At 43.9% G+C, this 25,612-nt stretch overlaps 1 protein-coding gene and 1 non-coding gene across 2 annotated transcripts in view; one reads left to right on the top strand and one right to left on the bottom strand.

The window, feature by feature from the left end:
* Positions 1 to 25,612, bottom strand: part of LOC124776050 (phosphoinositide 3-kinase adapter protein 1) — a 481,175-nt gene that overhangs the window by 298,868 nt on the left and 156,695 nt on the right. The window lies entirely within an intron of this gene.
* Positions 4,738 to 4,809, top strand: Trnat-cgu. Its single transcript has one exon. It is a non-coding gene; the product is annotated as a tRNA-Thr (tRNA).

Here is a 25,612-nt window from a genome sequence, read left to right as displayed (position 1 = left end):
ACCTAGCAGTCAACAAATCCACGGTGAGTCGTTGGGCGAGACACCTGTCATGACCGCAACAAGATCGCGTAAACTTGTCCCATCTCCTGCGTGCCGGCCAGTAGCACACAGCTGTGACCCGTAGTCTTAGAACGTAGGAACACACTTATTCGGGGCGATCGATGGATCAGAATCAAACACATAGCTGCTCAACTGGATGTCTCTCTTGGTAGTGTAGTTCTGACACACTTGACCATCACTTGGTTACTCAGAGGTGTGTACTCGCTGGGTTCCTCGCCACCTACCAGAAGAGCGTAAAGGGCAACGAAGGATCTTGTTGCACGTTACGAGGCTGCGAACAAATGTTCGAAGCTGCACCCCCAGCGAGCAAGGTCATGGCGACCGTCTTCTAGGACTCTGAAGGGGCCTATTATGTTTGATGTTGTCCCTAATGGTGTAACAATCAACTCTGAAGTGTACTGTGCTATACTCGGGAAACTGAAGAAACGACTTCAGCTTGTTCGTCGCCACAAAAATGCAAACGAATTTCTTCTTCTCCATGGCAACGCAAGGCCTCACACGAGTCTTCGCACCAGAGAGGAAATCTCCAAACTTCGTTGGGCCGATCTTTCTCATTCACCCTGTAGCCCGGATCTCGCACCTTCCAATTTCGACCTGTTTGGCCTAATGAAGGATGCACTCCATGGGAAGCAGTACATGGGTGATGGGGAGGTTATTTATGCAGCATGACATTGGCTCCGACGTCTATCAGTAAAGTGGTATCATGCGCTCATACAGGCCCTCCCAGTAAGGTGGCGTAAGGCCGTCGCATTGAACGCATATTATGGTGAAAAATAGTGTTTTGTAGCCAAAAGACTGCGGAGTAATAACGAGTGGGGGATAATATGGTGCATTGGGATTCTGAATAAAACCTGTTGCCGGGGAAAAAAATGGTTATTTCCAGTCATTGAACCCGTTGTGTCTACGGGTGGCCTCTCTCAACTGCTTCACCCTGTCGGATCGTTTATCAAATCATAGACTAGTAAAAACTTCGTGAAGTAGATGCGTCGACAAGCAGAAAAGCGTCGACAAGCAGAAAAGCGTCGACAAGTAGAAGCGACGACAAGTAGAAGCATCTGTAAGTCGAAGTATTGAAAAGTCAGAGTATCGATAAATCTGAGTACCGCTAAGTCGATGTGCCGATAACTGGAGTATCTGTAAGTCAGTGTATCGATAAGTACGAGTGTCGATAAGAGGGAGTACCGGCAAGTAGATGTATCGAAAAGACGACGCTTCGGTAAATAAAAGTAACGATAAGTCAACGGCATTGATAATTCAAAGTATCAGTAAGTCAAACTATCGATGCTTTTCATCCGATACCACGTGGCTAAGAGAGACGTTGCTCGGCCAGTTCTCTCCACGCATCGCAAGTGTCTGGAGCTACTGCATAGTTAGTTCCCCACGAACCAGCCTCTGGCAAGTACGGTACGGACGGAGAACTTTCCCTCTGCTACTTGCCCCGTCCGGCCGCTATCCGGTTTCGCCGTGGGACACAGCGCCCGCTATGTCCTCGGCCTCGGGCGCTTAATTGGCGAACAAAGGCGAACCGCCGCCCCGGAGAATGTAAACATCTGAGCCCCGGCTATCCGCTCACCGGCCGCGCCCGAATTAAGTCATTTCCGCTTGTCAGAGAATTCCGGTGGCGACCTCCCGCACTCGGCTGAAGTTATACAGGGCTAAGCGTTTCTGGTGCCCTCCGGTTGAACGTTGCTTCACTCAAGCGATGTTGGAAGTTCATTCCGTGTGCAGTTCCAGTTTGCAAAATTCTGTCTTGGGTTGAGTACTCATTCCGGCATTAATCTACCTCAAGGCACGAAAAAGAAAGTCGTTAGTTACTTCGAGGAGACTGTAGTAATACCAATGTGAATGTTACCAAGGCATTAGTTTAATAATTCATAGATGCTTAAATATAGATACGGATTATTTACAGAAGAATAGAATAACGGTAGTACAATCCGACCTCGGGAAAGATCAGTTTGGGTTCCGGAGAAATGAACACGAGGTGCAATACTGACACTACGACGTACGCAGACTGAAGAAAGAAAAACGTGCGATGGTAGCATTTGTAGTATTAGAGCAAGCTTTTGGTAATGTTGACTGGAATAGTCTTTGAAATTTTAAAAACAGGAACGCTAAAGGACAGCTAGCCACAGTTATTTATAATTCGTACCGTAACCAGACTGTAGCTATAAAAGTCGAAGGGGCGAAAGAGAGTAAGAGAGGGGCGTAACCCCACCTCAATGTTATTCACTCAGTATAGGAGACCACGATGAAATGTAGAGGCAATTACAGTTCAGGGAAAAGAAATGAAACTCTGTGCTTTGCTGATGCACTGTAATTCTGTCCGATGAAGCAAATGACTTGGTAAAACAGTTGGACGGAATGGATGGTATCTTGAAAAGAGGTTATGACACGAACGTAAATGAAGAACAACAAGGGTAATGGAATGTAGTCGAATCAAATCAAGCGATGCTGAAGGAATTAGATTAGGACATGAGACAGTGAAAGTGGAAACACCACTTAAGTAGAGAAGATACAAAATGTAGACTTGCAATAGCAAGAAAAGCATTTCTGTAAAAGAGAAATTTTCAACATCGATTAGAAATCTGAATGTTAAGATGCCTCTTGTGCAGATAATATAGTAATTTTGTATGTAATTATGCCATGTTTCTCTTTTATCACACTTGGCTAAAACACAAGGTGAATGGGTACACGTGTTATGTCAGGGGCAACATATAATAAGGCAAAAAAAAATCACTAATCAATTTTATTTCCTTCAGTTAAACGAGAACAGAAAAATATCCTAATCTGTTTCGCTATAGAAGAAAAAGTTTCAGAAGGAATTTGTGTTCTGGTTAGGGATCATAAGTGAGTACAACATTGGGTGACTAAGAAATCTGACATACTGGCAGTGATAGTTAAAATGGTATGACTAAATTCTGTGTGTGTTTAAATAAATCACCTATTAGCCTCACTTGGAATTTGATATGTCTATTATTACAGAACCTACTTATGAACTAGATGATAACAGCAACAATAGCATACGCTGCTTCCACTTTAATAAAGAAACGTTCGTTTTCCAAATATACAAGACCAAGTACTGATACTGTTTCGTTCATGTGGAGGAAAAGAGGCACTAGTTTGTAAACAATAAAACTCAAAATTGTTGTGCCAACAGGACTAATTATGGAGCGTAGTAAAGCTAACATTTTACAGTATATAAATTCAAATACTTAGCTAAGAGACTACAGTTTGTTTCAGACTTGTACATAAGTTGTTGCCAGGCAGGAACGTTTAAACAAATGTGAATAATTTCTGTTTCATAGAAGTTGTTCACTGGATGGTAACATAAAAAAAAAATCAATTTAAGAGCCGTTTCCCGCTTTCGGTTGCAAAGAGAATAGCGGCGAACCGGTGAAGTAGTTAAGTAATATAACGACAAATGATCCTGGATACTTTTTTCTATTTTACCTCTTAGAAGTGATTGGCGAAAGCCTGCGACTATAAAAAACAGTGGGTAAGTTAACAACGTTTTCTGTAAGCAGTCATCACATTCTTTTCATTTATTTCTTACACGATGCTTTTCGGGAAATGATTTTCAATTTCCAGTATATTTTTCGTATATTACAGCATTTATGCGTGATGTTTTCTATTACATGATGCTGCATTGATTGTTACCTTTAATTTGTTATAAGACACTTTTTCTGTTGCTAGTCACGATATTCTTTCTCCCATCGTGTAAGAAATAAATAAATCGGTAATCATGGCACCCAGCAGCAAAAGTTATTTTATGCGCAGCAAACCCATTGGCACTGGGCACATTTGCTGCTAGTCCTTAAATTTTCTGATTTTCTTCAAACTTTACTGGATTGAGACATTTCTATGTGGCGGAGTAGGATTTGCGTACTTTTTTTTAAATCCCCTCCTGCCCTTTTAGCTTCCTGTTTTTTGTCACATTCCTCTCGATCCTTCTTTACATAAAGATAATTAATTGTAAGTAAAAAGAAATCTAACTATTCCATAGGCATAAAGGCAGATTACTACGGGATACTGTAGCTCTAAATTAGGAACGAGTGAAGTTATCGTACAACGTAAATAGGAGTAACATAAGCAATAGTGGGGTTCTGCCAAAGGAAACAGCCAGGCTCTTTTGAATAATCTAAAGAAAAGATACACAGCCAACGACGTCCATAGGATAATTGCAAGTGAACGGAACTTGTCTCTCTTACGGGTGTTCACGGTGGAATAGTCTGCGACTTGAGTTAGCCTGAAGTGGCTCTCCACACTCGTAGCGAAGGAAAAAGTTAAGTGTTTGTGCGTCTGGACAGTAGCTCTGACTTTCCTCTTTTATGTCCGTCTTTCGACACATGAACGGCGTGTCGTACACTAACGGGCTGACGTCACAAGCGGCAGACACGCTGATGAAAGGCAGGCGGCAGACATTTTGTGCACGTGACAGATAACTTATGAGAGGAAGCATTACACCCTCGTTCATTGACCCGCAAGTGTCTAAAATCTGACGAGAAAAAGCCGCACCACATACACGATCCCCAGAAACGTTCACTTTTCTGGAGCAATAATTAAGTGAATTGTAGTATAATGAATTACTGCCACTAATACATTTTCGTTCGTGAATTAAAAAGCATTACGCATGTCGATGTACATTATAACTATTTATATACTCTTACTGTATCATCTGCCTCTTTAGCTCAGTGGCAGAGCACTGGTCTCGTAAACCAGGGGTCGTGAGTTCAAACCTCACAGGAGGCATTAATTTTTTAATACTGAGAATACATTTTAAATTGGTAAGTTTTCGTTATTTGAATGTATTTCAGTTGATAGTATCGCACTTAAGCTGATAAAATTAATGCAAAATACTGTATAGTCACTGCAAGCAAAGCTCCGAATCTGCAAGTTGGAAAATTGTAGTCTAATTAAAAGATGATTGAATTAAACAGAACGACAGTACAATAAATTTACTTTCGTATCTGTTTCACTCATTATGAAGCAAGAAATGAATTCGCATAAACATTTTTTAACGAGGTCTTGCAAACCAAAACAACACAATGCTGTATTGGCTTTACACAGTACAGAACCGTTAAATCAATAACTATCCTCATTTCGCCGTGTGAAGTATATCTGGAATCAGCACCGCGCTCAGTGCTGTTACAGAAGGTGTCGTCTGGTTAAGTTGCCAACCTTATCAATTATCTACATTACTCAACGGGCTGGTGCAAGTCTACCAGTCCCAGTAAACAATCCGAGATAATGGGACCTAGGGACCTACAATTTGACGTGGAATCCGAACCATGTGTAGATCCTGGAGAAACTACACATAATTCAGAGGTGGATGCTAGTTAAAGACAAAATGAACATTTACATGGTACGACCGGCATTCGATCCTGCGACCTTTCTGTTTGCATGTACGCGCTCTATCACTGGATTGTCAGCTCCGACAACGGGATGGGGCAGGACTCACGTTCAGCAAAATCAAAAGGGGTACGATTAGTTTCAGCCAAACAAGGAATGCGGAACAAAGGTAAGAAGAAGATATGAAGAATGGCACAAAATAGGTGGCTGGCCTCGCTATTGATATTGCACACGCATTCAGACACAAACGACTTGTACAAAAAGATCGATACGTTAACAAGACTAACGGAACTTGGATTTCGTATGAGAGCCTGTGAAAGATGGAAAAAAATGCTCCAGATTGACTTCGACTACTGTTTTTAATAAAGCAAATAAAGTCACTATGGAATAGGCAAACATCGTGCATTTTTGCGAATAACGTCGCCCAGATTACGGAAAATATTTTGATGTTTTAGCTGATCCTTCTTTTTTTCCGTGTTTGCTTCCTAATACATATATATGGAAATACGTTTCTGCCTTGAGCTAACGCGAGTTATTCTTATTTTCCAGCCGAACATGTTTTGGCGCAGTTAACACCGTGGTCAGTGGATTCATTTGTTTTCTGTCGAGTAACATGTAAAGAAATTTTGCACGATAATAACACACAATTTTGAGATTGTGCTATTTACAACTGTAAAAATACTATCAGAAAAGTATGTACCTCACTATCACATACTGAAGTTTATGCGACCGTCTGCCATTTGCAGTACAGCCGATATTTCGCTCCAGTTGATCACCTGCAATTACTCACGATTTTTCAGTATTACTTAAGGTATATTTATCGATGTTAGGCCTGAAATGAAACTATTGGTTCCTCCTGTTTTGCTAATGTTATGTTTTGCTGTCAACAATGATTCTTTTACCAATCGTTTTTTAAGTTAAATTAATAATTTTTGAAAATGTTTGAGTGTGCTTTGTAAATTGGTGAGTGGGAAAGGGGCCTGTTTATGAAAACTGAATATACTTACCTTTTGTTGATTCTGCTTCCTCACCCCTCTACACTCTAAAGGGTAAGAAAAGTGTACTTTTTAACACGCACTGTTTCACTATTTAACAGATATTAATTTGTTCCGCCATCTTGTTTAACGTAATGGCAGCGGGCTTACCGTGTGTGTGTGTGTGTGTGTGTGTGTGTGTGTACGTGCCTTGATCCTCTGATAGGTTTATTTTTTTATTTATTTATTTTTTTTTAGTTGAGAACAGGGTTTCATTGCAGAGTGCTGTGTATTCGTCGATTATTTGTTTTCCTTCTCCTACCGTTTTTTTTTGTATGTGGTAAATTCTTCCTATTATGTATTAACGTAATTGTTGCATTTAAGAATTTTTAGGTCGATGCTTATGTCTGTTGGTCTTTGAAACAGAGCTGCACGATTGGACTTGTATGTTTGTTTTTGTTGTTTAAAATTGTTTAATTGCAGGAATAAAATATGCCAACAGAATGGCGCCTACCAAAATGAATCTCGGGGGGCATTTCGTTATTACCAATTTTGGTGCAAAATCTGTTTCAAACACTTGAAGAGTTTGCGAAATGCTTCAGACATGAAAATGCGTTTAAGAAAATTACTAAAACAGCAATGTGAAATTATTTACGTAATAAGATAGTGGAAGGGAGACTAGAGAGTTAGGGCTTAGAGAAAGAAAGAGCTTAGTCCATTTTATCAATTTTACCAGTATATTAAAGAACGGAAGAGATCCAATATTTACTACAATAGTAAGTAGGAAAAGCCTAACTCAGTTAGCTGTACAGGGAAAGGAAGGGCTCAGTTCATACGGACACAGGGAAAAAAGGCTTTGTCAATTGTATGCTGGGCTTCAAAGTAAATAATGATAAAATTGAAGCCCAAACAAATAGTTGTCAGACATTGTTGTAATTATTTGCATTGTTGGCACTTTGATATTTTGTGTGCATGTCTTTATGTAGTACACTAAAGTTTCTGCAATACTGACATGGAACTGATGAGCCATTAAGTGATGCTTGTAGAGAAAATATACAAGGACGTCACCAGCTAATGAAGGAAAGAAAAAAAGGCATGGCTGCTTATATGATGTAAATAAAAAGATTAAATTAATGTCTCATGAGATGGGATAAAATTCCCATTGTAGGTTATAATGTTTTGACGACGTACCTGAAGTTACACGACAAATTATTTTAAAACAATTCAGAGTAATGGTTGTAAGAGGTCCGAGCAGATGTAATTTCGACGTATTGCTCACGCGCTGCCTGCGATATGTAAGGTATAAGAGAATCTCAGACCAGAGAGCAGTGTTGACTGCAGTAGGAAATGTGTAGCTGTAGCAGTAAGTAGTTGCTAGCGAGCAGTCTAGTCTGGTTTGGTGTATCGTGTTGGCTGGGCCGGTCGTTGTGCAGCGATGCCGGAGCCTGAGCATTATTGTATAAGGAAAAAAAAAAAGCAGCCTCGCGCATATGTAGTATTGTTATCTCAAGTCCCATGTAAATGTTTTAAAAAATCTCCTCATAATAATCTTTCTCATAAAAAGTAACTTTTAACAACCATTCATTTCAATTTAAAGCATTTACTAATTTCTCCAATCCATGATCATCCCGATTATTGCAAAAGAAAAATCAGTTGTTTCCTTTCATAAATGACAAATCTATCGGCCAGCATTGCACAGGGCTGTGCCAGAAAAATTTATTGTAAGAGCAGATATATATGCGTTATCCGGCGACTTCATTGAGGTAAGAATTTTTCTTTTTTTATTCAGAATGATCTTTCAGGGCCATGACGCAGCACTGCTGACGTCCAAAATTTACCAGGTTAAATGCACAGTCAATTATTGAAAAGTTATAAGTGAGCGACAATTTAATTGAGAGGTTAGTTACATTGTATTATTACCAGGTTACTGAATTTATTTTTTTGTTGGGACGTTACACTGAATGTGAACGACATAATTATAATTTTTTACTGTTGAGAAGTTTAGGAATTTTTCTGTTTTGAGGTTACACTAAATTAATATTTTTATTTTGTGGGGAGGTTACATGGTATCTGTAGATTTACGGAATGCTTGTTTATGTAGTCTCATTTCTCAGCTTCCAATACAGTGTAGATCGCCTAAGGGAGGTGACTGTGAAGTAAGACTAAACAATGCAATCTACAATTACAGCGTTGGAGGGCAAATAGGGGGTGGAACGAAAGAAGTTTTAGTTTATCGTAATGCATTTCAGGGATGCACGATATATCAAAAAGTAAGATCCAATTTTTAGTGTCTAGTATTGGAACTAGAGGGATGAGATGGAAACATGGGAACAGGCCATGGAAATTAAGTGGTGAAACGATGCCATTAAGCAACATATTGCCTCTTTTCTCAGTAGAAACAGTCATACAACTAAAGTATAGCTCCCTGTATAACTACGTATAAGTAAAATGTTCAGTTTATTCAAAGAGGCCTCCCCAACAAATAATGCATCATATGTAACATACACACACCTATTTAATGCGAACTTTAATATTTTCATGGCAACGAAAGATTGAGTAAATACGTAATATTATTGTTACATACTTGTAGAATGCCGGCCATTGTGGCCGAGCGGTTCTAGGCGCTTCAGTCTGGAACCGCGCTGCTGCTACGGTCGCAGGTTCGAACCCTGCCATGGGCATGGATGTGTGTGATGTCCTTAGGTTAGTTAGGTTTAAGTAGTTCCAAGTCTAGGGGACTGATGACCTCAGATGTTAAGTACCATAGTGCTCAGAGCTATTTGAATCATTTTTGAACGTGTAGAATATTAATTAAGGTTTGTTGGTTTGCAAAATGCGTGTAACTGTTGCAGAACTAAAAGATCAATAAAAGATTTCAATAGCAAAAAAAGCTGTTCTGTAACATTTTTAAAACTGGACTTGGGTCATTCATATCCCGTACCCTTCGTTACATATAAGTAAGTACAGGATGACACGTTTATTTTCAAAGACAGGCAGCACGTTACCGAAAGTCATGTAACAGATTGTCAGCGAAACAAATGGATAAAATATTGTTTCTGAGTTACTGCACGGAAAAAGGGTGGAAAGTTTATGTAAGATTTGATTAATTCTTTTTGCCTTCCACTCAGCTTCTCCTTCTTCTTCTTTATCATCGCCTTGTCCCACGTCACGTAGGGTCGGCGTTGCTCTTCTGGATCCATCTCCTCCATATTACTCTGTCCATTGCCTCTTCCTTCTTCCATCCTTTCTCCCTTAGGTCCCCGGATATCTTATCCTTCCACCTCACCTTCGGTCTTCCTCTCTTTCTCGCTCCTTCAATCTTTGTATCTTCAACTCTGTTTCCAATTATACTCTTCTCCTTTTCTCTGTAAGTGTCCGTACCACCTTAGTCTGCTCTCTCATATCTTTTTCCCGGTCGGTCCCACTTTCACAGCTCCTGTAACAAATTCATTTCTAATCCTGTCCTTCCTTGTTACCCCACACATCCACCTCAGCATCCTCCTTTCCGCCACTTCCAACTTCCTTTCCTGGGCTACTGTGATTGGCCATGTCTCTGCCCCGTATATCATAGCAGGCCTTACCACCGACTTGTGCACTTTCCCTTCCAACCCAATGCTCACCTTGTCACACAACACTCCACTCATTTTCCTCCAGTTGTTCCAACCGCAATTTATTCGGTGTTGTATCTCGCTTTCGAGTCCTCCGTCCCTCTGTATGTACGACCCCAGGTATTTAAATTTGCAGACCAATTTCAGCTCATCATCCTGGATCTTGCAAGACCTCATCTGCCCATCCTTCAGTGCTAAATGTTCTGACTTTGTCCTGCTAATTTTCAAATGATTCAAATGGCTCTGAGCACTAAGCGACTTAACTTCTGAGGTCATCAGTCGCCTAGAACTCAGAACTACTTAAACCTAACCAACCTAAGGACATCACATACATCCATGCCCGAGGCAGGATTCGAACCTGCGACCGTAGCGGTCGCTCGGCTCCAAACTGTAGCGCCTAGAACCGCACGGCGACTCCGACCGGCGCTAATTTTCATCCCTCTTCCTACAAGTGCCTTCCTCCAATCCTCCAGCTTTTCCTCAAGTCTGTCGATGCTCTGCTCACAAAGAACCACATCATCCGCAAACATCATATTCCACGGCGCTGCCTTCCACTCAGCTGTTTATCTGATAATCTGTTCTGTGATTTCATATTTAAAGCTGCAATTTTTTTTAATAAATTGTAATCTGTAATGAAAATAAAAACATTGCTCGGATTCAGACTTGTGATAATAGCCTCTCTTCATAATGTAGTGCCGAACAAAAACGTGAAGCGCCCAGAAGGGGAGGAGGAAAGCAGACTTAACGTGTTGACAGGGTAACTGCTGTTACTTCAGTGATTACGAAATCGAGTCAAATTTACACAGGCGTTGGCAGTAAGACGCAGCACTCCCTCTGGCCAGGACGCACGTACTGACTCGTTGGGAAGCGTGTCACAAAGCCATTCTATCCTCTATGGAAAGCTGGCCCACAACCGTGGTAACTGCTTCGGTCAACTGTTGAAAAAGATCCTGTTAACCTAGATGTTTGCACTGGGACGGAGCTGACGTCTCAGTTGGCCCCAGTCATGCACTATGAGATACGAGGACCTTGATGGCCACGGTAGTTCATAGACACACCTGATATGTGTGGATGAGCATTTCCCTATTGAGAAATGACAGCATGATACTATCACATGAGAGGTAACACATGAGTGGCAGGGTTTCAGCGACAGACCGTTGAGCTGTCAGAATTCCCTCGAGCACTACCAGCCTGACTTGAAGTAATACTCGATGGCTGCGTATACCATGACTGCAGGAGCAGTTCGGGCAGAATGCGGCCGGCCGGCGGTACTAGGCGCTACAGTCTGGAACTGCGAGACCGCTACGGTCGCAGGTTCGAATCCTGCCTCGGGCATAGATGTGTGTGATGTCCTTAGGTTAGTTAGGTTTAAGTAGTTCTAAGTTCTAGGGGAGTGATGACCTCAGAAGTTGAGTCCCATAGTGCTCAGAGCCTCAGCAGTGGCCGACGCACAGTAACCAGTTTTCGTCCAAAGCGCTGGGCGAGTTCATGCGTCTGTTCGGAAGGGGGGGGGGGGGGGCTACAAGTGTGTTTCGTCTTTCAGTACTTGTCATCTGAGTTGCGAGGTCGGTAAAAGGACCCATTTATTATTCTATTCTGTTTGCTAAGAATGACCTCTACCCATACTAACTCAAAAGAACTACGAGGTGCATTCAAGTTCTAAGGCCTCCGATTTTTTTTCTCCGGACTGGAAAGAGAAAATTGCGCATTGTTTTAAAATGAGGCCACACTCATTGTCAATACGTCCCAGAGATGGCAGCACCGTAAGGCAGATGGAATTTTACCGCCAGCGGCGAGAATGAGAACTGTTTTAAATACTTAAAATGGCGACGTTTTCCTTACTTGAACAGCGTGCAATCATTCGTTTTCTGAATTTGCGTGGTGTGAAACCAATTGAAATTCATCGACAGTTGAAGGAGACATGTTGGCTCAAAAATGGTTCTGAGCACTATGGGACTTAACATCTATGGTCATCAGTCCCCTAGAACTTAGAACTACTTAAATCTAACTAACCTAAGGACAGCACACAACACCCAGTCATCACGAGGCAGAGAAAATCCCTGACCCCGCCGGGAATCGAACCCGGGAACCAGGGCGTGGGAAGCGAGAACACTACCGCACGACCACGAGCTGCGGACAAGGAGACGTGCTGGTGGAGTTATGGATGTGTCAAAAGTGCGTTCGTAGGTGCGACAGTTTAATGAAGGCAGAACATCGCATGACAACAAACCAAAACAACCTGAAGCTTGCACAAGCCGGTCTGACGACATGATCGAGAAAGTGGAGAGAATTGTTTTGGGGGATCGCCGAATGACTGTTGAACAGATCGCCTCCAGAGTTGGCATTTCTGTGGGTTCTGTGCACACAATCCTGCATGACGACCTGAAAATGCGAAAAGTGTCATCCAGGTGGGTGCCACGAATGCTGACGGATGACCACATGGCTGCCCGTGTGGCATGTTGCCATGCAATGTTGACGCGCAATGACAGCATGAATGGGACTTTCTTTTCTTCGGTTGTGACAATGGATGAGATGTGGATGCCATTTTTCAATCCAGAAACAAAGCTCCAGTCAGCTCAATGGAAGCACACAGATTCACCGCCACCAAAAAAATTTCGGGTAACCGCCAGTCCTGAAAACATGATGGTGTCCATGTTCTGGGACAGCGAGGGCATAATCCTTACCCATTGCGTTCCAAAGGGCACTACAGTAACAGGTGCATCCTACGAAAATGTTTTGAAGAATAAATTCCTTCCTGCACTGCAACAAAAACGCCCGGGAAGGGCTGCGCGTGTGCTGTTTCACCAAGACAACGCGCCCGCACATCGAGCTAATGTTACGCAACAGTTTCTTCGTGATAACAACTTTGAAGTGATTCCTCATGCTCCCTACTCACCTGACCTGGCTCATAGTGGCTTTTGGTTTTATCCAACAATGAAAGACACTCTCCGTGGCTGCACATTCACCAGCCGTGCTGCTATTGCCTCAGCGAATTTCCAGTGGTCAAAACAGACTCCTAAAGAAGCCTTCGCCGCTGCCATGGAATCATGGCGTCAGCGTTGTGAAAAATGTGTACGGCTGCAGGGCGATTACGTCGAGAAGTAACGCCAGTTTCATCGATTTTGGGTGAGTAGTTAATTATTAAAAAAATCGGAGGCCCACAGAAATGCCAACTCTGGAGGTGATCTGTTCAACAGTCATTCGGCGATCCCCCAAAACAATTCTCTCCACTTTCTCGATCATGTCGTCAGACCGGCTTGTGCGAGCCCGAGGTTGTTTCGGTTTGTTGTCACATGATGATCTGCCTTCATCAAACTGTCGCAACTACGAACGCACTTTCGACACATCCATAACTCCATCACCACATTTCTCCTTCAACTGTCGATGAATTTCAATTGGTTTCACACCACGCAAATTCAGAAAACGTATGATTGCACGCTGTTCAAGTAAGGAAAACGTCGCCATTTTAAATATTTAAAACAGTTCTCATTCTCGCCGCTGGCGGTAAAATTCCATCTGCCGTACTGTGCTGCCATCTCTGGGACGTAGTGACAATGAACGCGGCCTCATTTTAAAACAATGCGCATGTTTCTATCTCTTTCCAGTCCGGAGAAAAAAAATCAGAGGCCTTAGAACTTGAATGCACCTCGTACAGTCAGCGGAACCGACACAACTGCTTACGTCAGCTCCAAACGTTCCTCAACATTACAAGTTGACTTCAGACACCGTATGTTCTTTATCGAAATATATTTGTTTTATTGTTCTCTACCTCATGTCTTAGTTTGGACGAATAGTTTCGGAATATCCTGCGCGCCTTACCAGGCCTGGTAATAACACTAAACACTAACGCACTCTGGTGGCTGATGTACCCTTAAAAGAAAAAGGTACTCGTGGGTACGTATACGAAGTTGCATTGACAACCGACCATGTCTTCTGACTGCTTCACGTTTTTTGGCAGACAGTCTAGACAGATTTAGAAAAAAACTGAGATGGAGAGATTGGAGCCTACAGACTATCTACTGTAATTTACGTATTAAAGATAAGTGTCGATACCCAGTGGCAGTTCGTGAGTTTACAGTCTGGACGTTCACAAATTTTTTGATTCATATAAATACGAGAGTGAGAAATTATTAGTATGTGCTGTATAACAGTGCTGCTTATCAAGATATTTATATAACTACAGTCATTGTCAATAATAATAACAGTAATAATAATATACATAACCTGTCTGAAAAAGGAAGAATTGTTTTCGAGGAATTTTGATGTTTTGTGTATAATTAAGTATAGTTTAGGGCAAGAACGAAATAACGTTTAAGCTTTCGCTACTATTCGTTTCGCTTCTCTGTGTTAAGTGGGAGTTTCCGTTTATTTTTTCGGACAAATGTATAAGATCCTTATCACATGTACTAGTTACTGAGGTAACTTCCGGGCTGAAAATGAGAGATTTTTACGTTGCACCCACACGACAACTGACGCTTATTATACGAGGGTAATTCCAAAAGTAAGGTCTACTACTTTTTATAAGCAGATAAACCTGTTTATTTCTACAATGGTTTACATCAGTTTACAGCTTAAACATTTAGCTATATTCCGACATAATCACGATTTCCGTCGATGCATTTTTGTAGATGCTATGGCAGTTTTTGTATGGCCATGTCTTACCAGCTCGCTGCCATGCTGTTCAGAAAGTTATGAACCTCTTGTTTCACCTCGTCATCGGAGCTGAATCGCTTTCCGGCCAAATGTTCTTTTAACCTAGGGAACAGGTGATAGTCACTGGGCGCCAAGTCAGGACTATAGGGTGGGGGTGGGTGATTATGTTTCACGGAAACTGTTGCAGGAGAGCAACGGTTTGCCGAGCGATGTGTGGGCGAGCGTTCTCATGGAGAACGTGTACGCCATTGCTCAACATTCCTCTTCTCCGGTTCTGAATTTCCCGTCTGAGTTTTGTCAGAGTCTCACAGTACCTGTCAGCGTTAATTGTGGTCCCAGTGATTCAGGTCCGACGACGAGGTGAAAGAAGAGGTTCGTAACTTTCTGAACAGCATGGCGGCGAACTGATATAACATGGGCATACAGAAATTACCACAGCTTCTACAAAAATGCATCGACAGAAATGGTGGTTATGTCGAAAAATAGCTAAGTGTTCACGCTGTAAACTGATGTAAACCATTGTAGAAATAAACAGGTCTATGTACTTCTAAAAAAAAATAGGAGACTTTACTTTTGGGATGACCCTCGTGCACTTCTATGTCGCCGGCCGTGGTGGCCGAGCGGTTCTAGGAGCTTAGTCCGGAACAGCGCGACTGCTACGGTCGCAGGTTCGAATCCTGCCTCGGGCATGGATGTGTGTGATGTCCTTAGCTTAGTTAGGTTTAAGTAGTTCTAAGTTCTAGGGGACTGATGACCACAGATGTTAAGTCCCATAGTGCTCAGAGCCATTTTTGAACTTCTTTGTCGAACGTTCGCCTGTATTACGCTTATTTGATTTCGTCACTTTCTCAGTCAACGTAACTGGTATGAGAGCTCCTAGTTCCTTTGCGACTAACGTTTCCAGGTAATTTTCTTTTCTGGTAGCACTTAAAACAGATTCAACAGAGTTCATGCTGACACTGCACACGAAAGACGATTCCTGCACAGTAAACAACGAACTCCAAACACAAACTGATGTTTGTGGATACAATTAAATTCAAGTAGTAATGTCTACCAACATTGTCTCTTGACTAGAATACTAATGAGGCGCTGAGAACCATAAGAGACGAAAGCACACAGTTGTCGATCCCACATTTAAGTGAATATGAGAGAAATCAGTGAGGCAGCTATTCATGAATGTTCATATATACAATATGGGCCATCACAGATAAACCTGACCCACCATGAGACCAACAGATGTCAGAAGCATGAATAAATGCCAGTCTCACAATCGACGATGATGTGCTTTATGATTCTGAATACTGCAAATGGATTACTGTATGATAAAATCCAGAACTTAATATACTACATCTCATTCAAAATCCCACAAAGTTGGTTTTCTATAAGTATAGTTATAACATATATTGTTGTCCGATCTAACCTTATTATATAGTGAGTGAATTGACATCGGGGGAATGTGCTACCTTCTAGTGGAATTTATACCAAACGAACAGAGATAAACATCTACTGCAGTGTGCTACTATCTGGCGGCAATGACGTGAACTTCTAGTAGAGTGGCAAGGGCTAGCTGCTAGCCGCTAGCACGTAGTTGATCAAATCCGTAGTATATTTGGTTCGTAAAGCAATTGCGTCACGCGAGTTGCGCATGCACAAAAGCTCCTTAAAACACGCACAACGGAAGGTGTGCTCGCGACCCTGATGTGCAGAGTACAGGAGTAGCAATGTTGCGTAGCGCGGTAGATTTAGTGTCGTGTACTGTATTTCAGCTTACTGCATCTACAAGTACATTATGTTTAACGTCACTCAAAGAAAGATAACCTATAAATCAACAAGCTGTCAAAACTTCGAGTGTTAACGTGGCCTTGCGCTCTTATACAGTATCCGCTACTGTTGATACCTCAACGTTTTCGATAGTTTTAACTGTGCGATAGTTAGAATACCATTCATGGTGGAATTGTCGATGCTTTTCGTTCGTTTCCGAGCCCCTACACCAGACTATTCGCTGCGAAAGAGGTTCACTATGAATATGGACTAGGAAAGGACCTACATCCTAAACATTTTGAATGTAAAAACTCATTTCATCAGTGAACCAGACAACTCGTTAATATGGATACAAAAGTGGGAAGAGCAGAAGCTTAAAAAGTAGGGAGGTCCCACTGGTAAATAGTGATCCCCGGAAATCAGCCATACACTAATGCATGTTGTAACCAGTACTGCCTCATTCGTAACGAAATCTGCGACATACTCACCGCGCAGATACGGCGGACGCAGCGCGCCGGTCAATTTCGCAGAGGCCGGACCGGCAACAAACAGATAATCGGATTACGCTTCGAGTCAGCTTGCTGATTACGTGGCCGTGGGCCATGGGGAAACACGACGCAGAAACGCAAAACCGCCGAGCGAGCGAGCAGCGCTTGGTTGGCTGGTAACTGCAGGGGCCATTTTCACTTGCTGGCCACTCATCTCCCCGCATCCGACCTGACACGGGGTCGGTCGACACTCCACACACGCACACACACACACACACACACACACACACACACACACAGAGCAAACAGTATTTGCAGCCGCTGGCGAAATGAGACGCCTAAATATAGACAGGCGAGCATCAATATTTACTGAATAGCCCGGCCGGGTTGGGAGCAAAGAGCTTCGCAGTTTCAGGTCGGGCTTCATTAAAGGCGACTCGGGCTTCGCTTGTGCACTAGCGTTTTACACCGCAACTGCTGGGAAAGGTCAGATAACTGACAGCGTAGGCTGCTGCATCCTGCCGTTTATTAACTACACGTACTAAGCTCCCCTTGCCCGGTTTTGCTATCTACGTTTGTTTCTGTTTAAGCATCTGACCGATTGCTGGACAGAACTCATCTACATCTGCATCATATTCCGTAAGCCACCTAACGGTGTATGCCTGAGGCTATTTCTGCTACATCTAACTCTTCCCCCCCGTTTCATGTTGCGCTCGCGAATGGCGCGTGGAAAGGAAGATTGTAGTTACGCTTCTGTATTAGCTCAAATGAATTTTCTCGTCGCGGTCATATCGCGAGATATGTGTGACACGAAACATGTTGCCTGATCTACTCGGAACGTATTCCCACGAAATTTTGGTAGTAAACCTCTCCGTGATGCATAACGCCTCTTTTGTAGCGTCTGCCCCTGGAATTTGTTGGTTCAAATGGTTCAAATGGCTCTGAGCACTATGGAACTCAACTGCTGAGGTCATTAGTCCCCTAGAACTTAGAACTAGTTAAACCTAAGTAACCTAAGGACATCACAAACATCCATGCCCGAGGCAGGATTCGAACCTGCGACGTAGCGGTCTTGCGGTTCCAGACTGCAGCGCCTTTAACCGCACGGCCACTTCGGCCGGCTGGAATTTGTTGATCGTCTCTGTAACGTTCTCGTGGCGACCAAAAGAACCGGTGGCGAAACGTGCCATTCTTGGTTGGATCGTCTCTATCCCTTTTACCAGTCCTAGGTGGCAAGGATCCCATACTGATGAACGACACTGAAGCATCGTTCGAACAAGTACCGTAAGCGCCGCTTCCTTCGAGAGTGAATTACGTTTCCTTAAGATTCTCTCTATGAATCTCTGTCTGATATCTGCCTTTCCTATTTTATTTTATCTGTTCATTCCACTTAATGCCGCTGTGGACAGTTACTCCTAGATACTTTATGGTAGATACTGTTTCCAGAAACTTGTCAGCAATAGTGTAGTTTTGCAGTAGTGGGTTTCTTTTCCTATGTATGCCCAATGTGTTAGATTTATTTATGGTCAGGCTCAACTGCCAGAGCTTCCGCCATTCATCCGTTCTCTGCAGGTGCAGGTCATTCTGCATATCACTACTGTCTTCTGGCGCTGCTGCTTTCTTTTAGACAACCGCATCATTTACAAACCGTCTTAGAGAACTTCCAACGCTTTCTGCTAGAGCACTTATAATACATCGTAAACAGTAACAATCCTATCATACTTCCTTGGAGGTGCTCCAGAAATTACCTTTACATCTGTCGATTTTGTTCCGTTAAGAGCGACGTGTTGAGTTCCGTCTGCAAGCAAGTCTTGCATCCAGCCGCAAATCTGATCCGATACTCGATAAGCTCACAGCTGCTTCACTAACTGGCAGTGCAGGACGGTGTCGAATGCCTTCGTGAAGTCAAGGAACACGGCATCAACCTGAGCGCACTTGTCTACACGCTCGGCCACAGCGGCCTGCAGATTAACATCAACGACAGAGGGCTATAATTATTTGCATTTGTCCCATCACCCTTGTTGGAAACGGGAATGGCCTGCGTTTTTTTTTCCCCAGTTGTTAGGTCCACTTCGTTGCTGCAGCGATCTACGATGAACTGCTATTAGAACAGGAGGAAGTTCTCTCAAAATATTTGTGTTACGTTCCTCCGCGGTGAAAGTATTTCGGAACATGAAAGTCAGTATTTCGGTCGTCTCACTTATCTTCCGTTTCGGTGCCAGTATGGTCATCGAATGAATGAATAGCGGATTTGGAATCACTTACTGATTTTAGGGAACACCAAAACCTCTTAGGGGTTTTGATTATATTGCATTTGTTGCTAACGATGAACGTGTGCCGCAAAAAATAGATCAACGATTCACGTCTTACTTTAAATTACGTAAAGTCACTAGAAACAGTATTAGCAACCCCATGACAGAAACCACCCCATGACAGAAACGTGTTTGCCTCCGTAGCTGATTCCCATGCGAAGGACCCCGTTTCGTTAGCGGGCACTGCGAGGGAGTTTTCCTTGGTGGCTGGACTGGGTGCCTTGTGAGGTCAGCTGAGGAGCAAACTGACCGAGTAGTGCCGGCACTAGATGGCGGAAACTGACAGAGGCCGGAGTGCGGTTTGCTGAGCCCACGTCCCATACAGCGTACAAGGACGCCATTGGCGGAGGAGGACGCAGCTGTCGGTCGCTACCAACGGGCTCGTCAGGGCTGTGGAGTGAGATGCAAGACCACTCTGGCCACTTCCACGTGTTGGCGTACAACTGGTTGCAAACGGTCATGTAGTCTTCCAACGCTCACGGAAGCCCTGGCAGTGCACTGATTTGTACGTCCCTGTCGATGGAATCAGCGCTGTACTACAGAGACCTGACAGAATGGCAGAAAGGGTTTATCGTGTCTGGACGAGGGGGTGACCACATAGTGAAAGAAATTGGCCCTATTTGTTGCCGTATTAACGCGAACTGTCCGACGCATCTGAAAGGAATGCTGTATCACAAAGAGCCTTGTAGGCGGCGTAAGAACAGCAGTCGTGAAAAGATCCTAAGCGACACGGACAACAGAAGAACTTCACTGTCTGCCAGTGGCGATCTGTTTCCAAAGGGACGGAAACTGTTGCTGTCAGTGATTACCAGTTCCATCTCAACCACTTTCAGAGCGAACATTGCGTAGACAACTGCATGTAGTGGACATGTGAAGTCGCGTAACTCGCAAAAGGCCATAGGTAACAGCAGCAAATAAAGCAGCACGTCTTTTGAGTCAAACGACACGAAGTTGGCAGTACCCGACTGGAAACATGCACAGTGGTCCGACGAGTAGCGATTTTGTCTCTCTCCGAATCATGCAAGGTGGCGAGCGCATCGAGGGTTAAACGCCTCATTGGACGGTCTAATGACGTTTTCAACGCGCTGCACGTGGACGGTGTAGATCCGGGAAGAGGTAGTTTTTCGACGTTTCTGGGGTGTTATTCGTCCCTTGGTCCGGGCTCTTTCTCACAAGCTTAGGGGTTTGAGACGACTTGACATTGTCAGTTGCGCGCGAAGCTTGACAAGGCGAGTCAACGATTAACACAAGTCGTCAGACTAGCTACACAAATAAAAATGGCCACAGTTAACAATACGTAAACAACACACGAAGAATACACACGGTCCAGTCACAGTAATGTGACCACTGCATATGTTCAACGAGTAATAAACTCTGACAGGCGGGAGGAGGGTATATAAAGCGTGCCGGGGGACGCAGAAAACAGTGCAGTCATTAGAATGAAATTTTCACCTACAGCGGAGTGTGCGCTGATATGAAACTTCCTGGCAGATTAAAACTGTGTGCCGGACCGAGGCTCGAACTCGGGACCTTTGCTGTGGCTAAGCCATGTCTCCGCAAATCCCTTCTTCCGGGAGAGCTAGTTCTGCAAGGTTCGCAGGAGAGCTTCTGTGAAGTTTGGAAGGTAGGAGACGAGTTACTGACGGAATTGAAGCTGTGAGGATGGGGCGTGAGTCGTGCTTGGATAGCTCAGTTGGTAGAGCACTTGCCCGCGAAAGGCAAAGGTCCCCAGTTCGAGTCTCGGTCCGGCACACAGTTTTAATCTGCCGGGAAGTTTCAGTGCAGTCATTGTCGTAGTGAGGAAACGGAGCGATTTACCTGACGCCCAAAAGGGTATGATCATTGGCTTTCGGGCCAAGGTAGGAGCATTCCCTAACCGCGTAAGTGTCTGTGCATGGCTAAATCGTGCTATCCATAACCGGCGCCGAGGCAACTCTGGTGCAACACAGGGTACAGATGATAGGGGTGAACGACGGCTATGGAGACGTGTACGGGCGACTAGACTTGCAGCTGTTGACCACTGACCGCCCAGATCAACCAAGAGCTTTACAACAGTGTCTCTTCAACGACCGCTCGGCAAACCTTGCTGCGTATCGCAATCCGCAGCTGACGCCTGCTTGATGCACCCTTGCTGACTGCTGTTTATCAGCGAGGAAGGCTGGAATTCTCACGCCGATACTGCAACTGAACGTCCACTGAGCGGCGACAATTGGTCTTTTCAGATAAATCACGATTTATGGTTTATCGGACAATGACCGTTGGCGTGTACGACGTGAAGCAAGGGGTTCAGGATGGAGCAGGGACCGTTATGGTCTGGGGAATATTTTCGTGGGATTCCCTGGGTTATCTTTTCATTCTGGTACGCACAATGGGTTATCTTAAGCAAGCATCAATCCTTGGGGACCACATACACCCCTCCATGGGTTAGTTTTGCTCGGCACGATGGTATTCTCCAGCAGGACAATGCCTTGTGTCTCACAGCTCGCATCTACATCTACATCTACATCCATACTCCGCAAGCCACCTGACGGTGTGTGGCGGAGGGTACTTTGAGTGCCTCTATCGGTTCTCCCTTCTATTCCAGTCTGATATTGTTCGTGGAAAGAAAGATTGTCGGTATGCCTCTGTGTGGGCTCTAATCTCTCTGATTTTATCCTCATGGTCTCTTCGCGTGATATACGTAGTAGGGAGCAATATACTGCTTGACTCCTCAGTGAAGGTATGTTCTCGAAACTTCAACAAAAGCCCGTACCGAGCTACTGAGCGCCTCTCCTGCACAGTCTTCCACTGGAGTTTATCTATCATCTCCGTAACGCTTTCGCGATTACTAAATGATCCTGTAACGAAGCGCTCTGGTCTCCGTTGGATCTTCTCTATCTCTTCTATCAACCCTATCTGGTACGGATCCCACACCGGTGAGCAATTCAAGCAGTGGGCGAACAAGTGTACTGTAACCTTCTTACTTTGTTTTCGGATTTCATTCTTCCAATGAATCTCAGTCTGGCAACAGCTTTACCGACGATTGATTTTATACGGTCATTCCATTTTAAATCACTCTTAATGCGTACTCCCAGATAATTTATGGAATTAACTGCTTCCAGTTCCTGACCTGCTATATTGTAGCTAAATTATAAAGGATCTTTCTTTCTGTGCATTCGCAGCACATTACACTTGTGTACATTGAGATTTAATTGCCATTCCCTGCACCATGCGTCAATTCGTTGCAGATCCTCCTGCAATTCAGTACAATTTTCCATTGTTACAACCTCTCAGTATACTACAGCATCATCCGCAAAAAGCCCTAGTGAACTTCCGATGTTATCCACAAGGTCATTTATGTATATTGTGAATAGCAACGGTCCTATGACACTCCCCTGCGGCACACCTGAAATCACTCTTACTTCGGAAGACTTCTCTCCATTGAGAATGACATGCTGCGTTCTGTTATCTAGGAACTCTTCAATCCAATCACACAATTGGTCTGATAGTCCCTATGCTCTTACTTTGTTCATTAAACGACTGTGGGGAACTGTATCGAACGCCTTGCGGAAGTCAAGAAACACGGCATGTACCAGGGAACCCGTGTCTGGCCCTCTGAGTCTCGTGGACGAATAGCGCGAGCTGGGTTTCACACGATCGCCTTTTTCGAAACCCTTGCTGATTCCTACAGAGTAAAAAAAATGGTTCAAATGGCTTGAGCACTATGGGACTTAACATCTATGGTCATCAGTCCCCTAGAACTTAGAACTACTTAAACCTAACTAACCTAAGGACATCACACACATCCATGCCCGAGGCAGGATTCGAACCTGCGACCGTAGCAGTCGCGCGGCTCCGGACTGAGCGCCTAGAACCGTCCTACAGAGTAGATTTCTAGTCTCCAGAAAAGTTATTATACTCGGACATAATGTACGTGCGTGGTTCGAATAGCACCAGAACGAGTTTACCATACTCCCTTGGCCACCCAACTCCTGGAATCTGCGAGACCACCTCGATCGGTCTGTTCGCGCTATGGATCCTCAACCAAGAGACCTGGTGCATGTCGCTGCGGTACTGATGTTGGCACGGTTCCACATCGCTGTCGGTACCTACAAGAGTCTCAACGACTCCTCCTGCAGGTCTCGCTGCCGTCTACTTTGCAAAAGGCTGTTATTCAGGCTTTTGACAGGCGATCACATTAATGTGACTTGACAGTGTAAATTACGTAGGGACAAGAGCAAGTAAGATAGTCATGTCGGCCCAAGCGAAGGTTATTGCTCATCGAGAGAGTACATGTTCCGGGTTTCCTGCAGAACAGTTTTGTTACGGCAAGTGGAAACGTACTCCAAAGTATGCGGGCAAGAACAATTCGTGTGGGGTGAACGTCCAAATTGCGTAAAGATTCAGCGGGAAATTCTGGCGGTATGTGGACCAAAGGCAGTGTCGCATCCATCCGTACTGAAATGGTGCCAACAGTTTGACCAAGAACGCACAGATGAGGGTGATGCTGACCGGGAAGTCCAGGCCTTGCAACTTTACGGCTTTCATCTTTTCGACAAGCTGAAACAAAATCGAGAGGGGGGAGGGGGCGAGATTTTCCACGAAAAAACTGACACAGCGATTGTCGAGTGGATCCACGTCCAAGGAGCGGATTTATACCGTCGAGGAAATGAACCATTGGCAGAGAGTTCCGACCGTCGTTTGCAGAGACTTAGTGACGTTGATACAGTCACGCCAATGGAAGTTACTTAGCCGGGCATAATGATGTATAACTCACTTTCTGATGTTCCCTCGTACACTGAATAGGATCATCATGTCACCAAAGTACGACAAATATACACAAGACACATAAACTTAAGACATGTTGAAATTTTCATATAAGAAGAATAAATAATACACAGAAGCAATATTCATCAAATAGATACATGAAAAAAGTAAAGGGGGGCCTCAAAACTACAGGGTGGTCCATTGATCGTGACCGGGTCAAATATCTCACGAAATAAGCGTCAAACGAAAAAACTACAAAGAACGAAACTTAGAACTACTTAAACCTAACTAACCTAAGGACATCACACACCTCCATGCCCGAGGCAGGATTCGAACCTGCGACCGTAGCAGTCGCGCGGCTCCGGACTGAGCGCCTAGAACCGTCCTACAGAGTAGATTCCTATTCTCCAGTAAAGTTATTATACTCGGACGTAATGTTCGTGTGTGGTTCGAATAGCACCAGAACGAGTTTACCATACTCCCTTGGCCACCCAACTCCTGGAATCTGCGAGACCACCTCGATCGGGCTGTTTGCGCTATGAAGAAGAATAAATAATACACAGAAGCAATACTCATCAAATAGATACATGAAAAAATGTAAAGGGGGGCCTTAAAACTACAGGGTGGTCCATTGATCGTGACCGGGTCAAATATCTCACGAAATAAGCGTCAAACGAAAAAACTACAAAGAACGAAACTTAGAACTACTTACACCTAACTAACCTAAGGACATCACACACATCCATGCCCGAGGCAGGATTACGTATTGTTAATTCTGGCCATTTTTATTTGTGTAGCTAGTCTGACGACTTGGGTTAATCGTTGACTCGCCTTGTCAAGCTTCGCGCGTAACTGACAATGTCAAGCCGTCTCAAACCCCTAAGCTTGTGAGAAAGAGCCCGGATCAAGGAACGAATAACACCCCAAAAACGTTGAAAAACTATCTCCTGCCCGATCAACACCGCCCACGTGCACAGTGTTAAAAAACTCATTGGACCGTCCAAAGAGGCGTTTAACCCTCGATGCGTTCGCCGCCTTGCATCATTCGGAAAGACGCAAAATCGCCAAGGTGAAGGGGGAAACTAGATGGCGCTGCCATAGGTCACACGGATATCAACTGCGTTTTTTAAAATAGGGACCCCCATTTTTATTTTATATTTGTGTAGTAAGTAAAGAAATATGAATGTTTTAGTTGGACCACTTTTTTCGTTTTGTCCGGTTGCATAGGACAGCATGGGTAAAAACACATTATTATTAAAAATTGCGTGCTTCGTTCCTCCTTAGTGTTTCTGATAGTCACAATGGCAACAAACACCAGAAAAAATGTGATCTTCCAGTCTCACCACAGCGCCTCGGATCATCAGTTTCGGACGCAAGTAAAGGAAAAACACGGGCATCTACACAACTCATTGTGGTTAAGCTATGGCAATTGCGGAAATTCGATGCAGATATTCTGTGCCGTGCTATGTCAGGTGCTGCTGACCTGGGAACCTGCCTGGTGACAGCTTTTGAGTCATGACCACGGCCGAGACATCAACTTTCACTCCCTACTTTCGCTTAATTAGAGTTGCCAGGCTTAATGTTTCTGTTAGAAATAAAGATCAGCTAAGGAGATTGCGATACTACTCAAATAAGAGACTTTTTCAGATTCAAATAAAGAG

Source organism: Schistocerca piceifrons, chromosome 2, assembly GCF_021461385.2.
Source record: "Schistocerca piceifrons isolate TAMUIC-IGC-003096 chromosome 2, iqSchPice1.1, whole genome shotgun sequence".
NCBI classification, from domain to species: domain Eukaryota; kingdom Metazoa; phylum Arthropoda; class Insecta; order Orthoptera; family Acrididae; genus Schistocerca; species Schistocerca piceifrons.
This window is presented reverse-complemented; position numbering and strand designations above follow the sequence as displayed.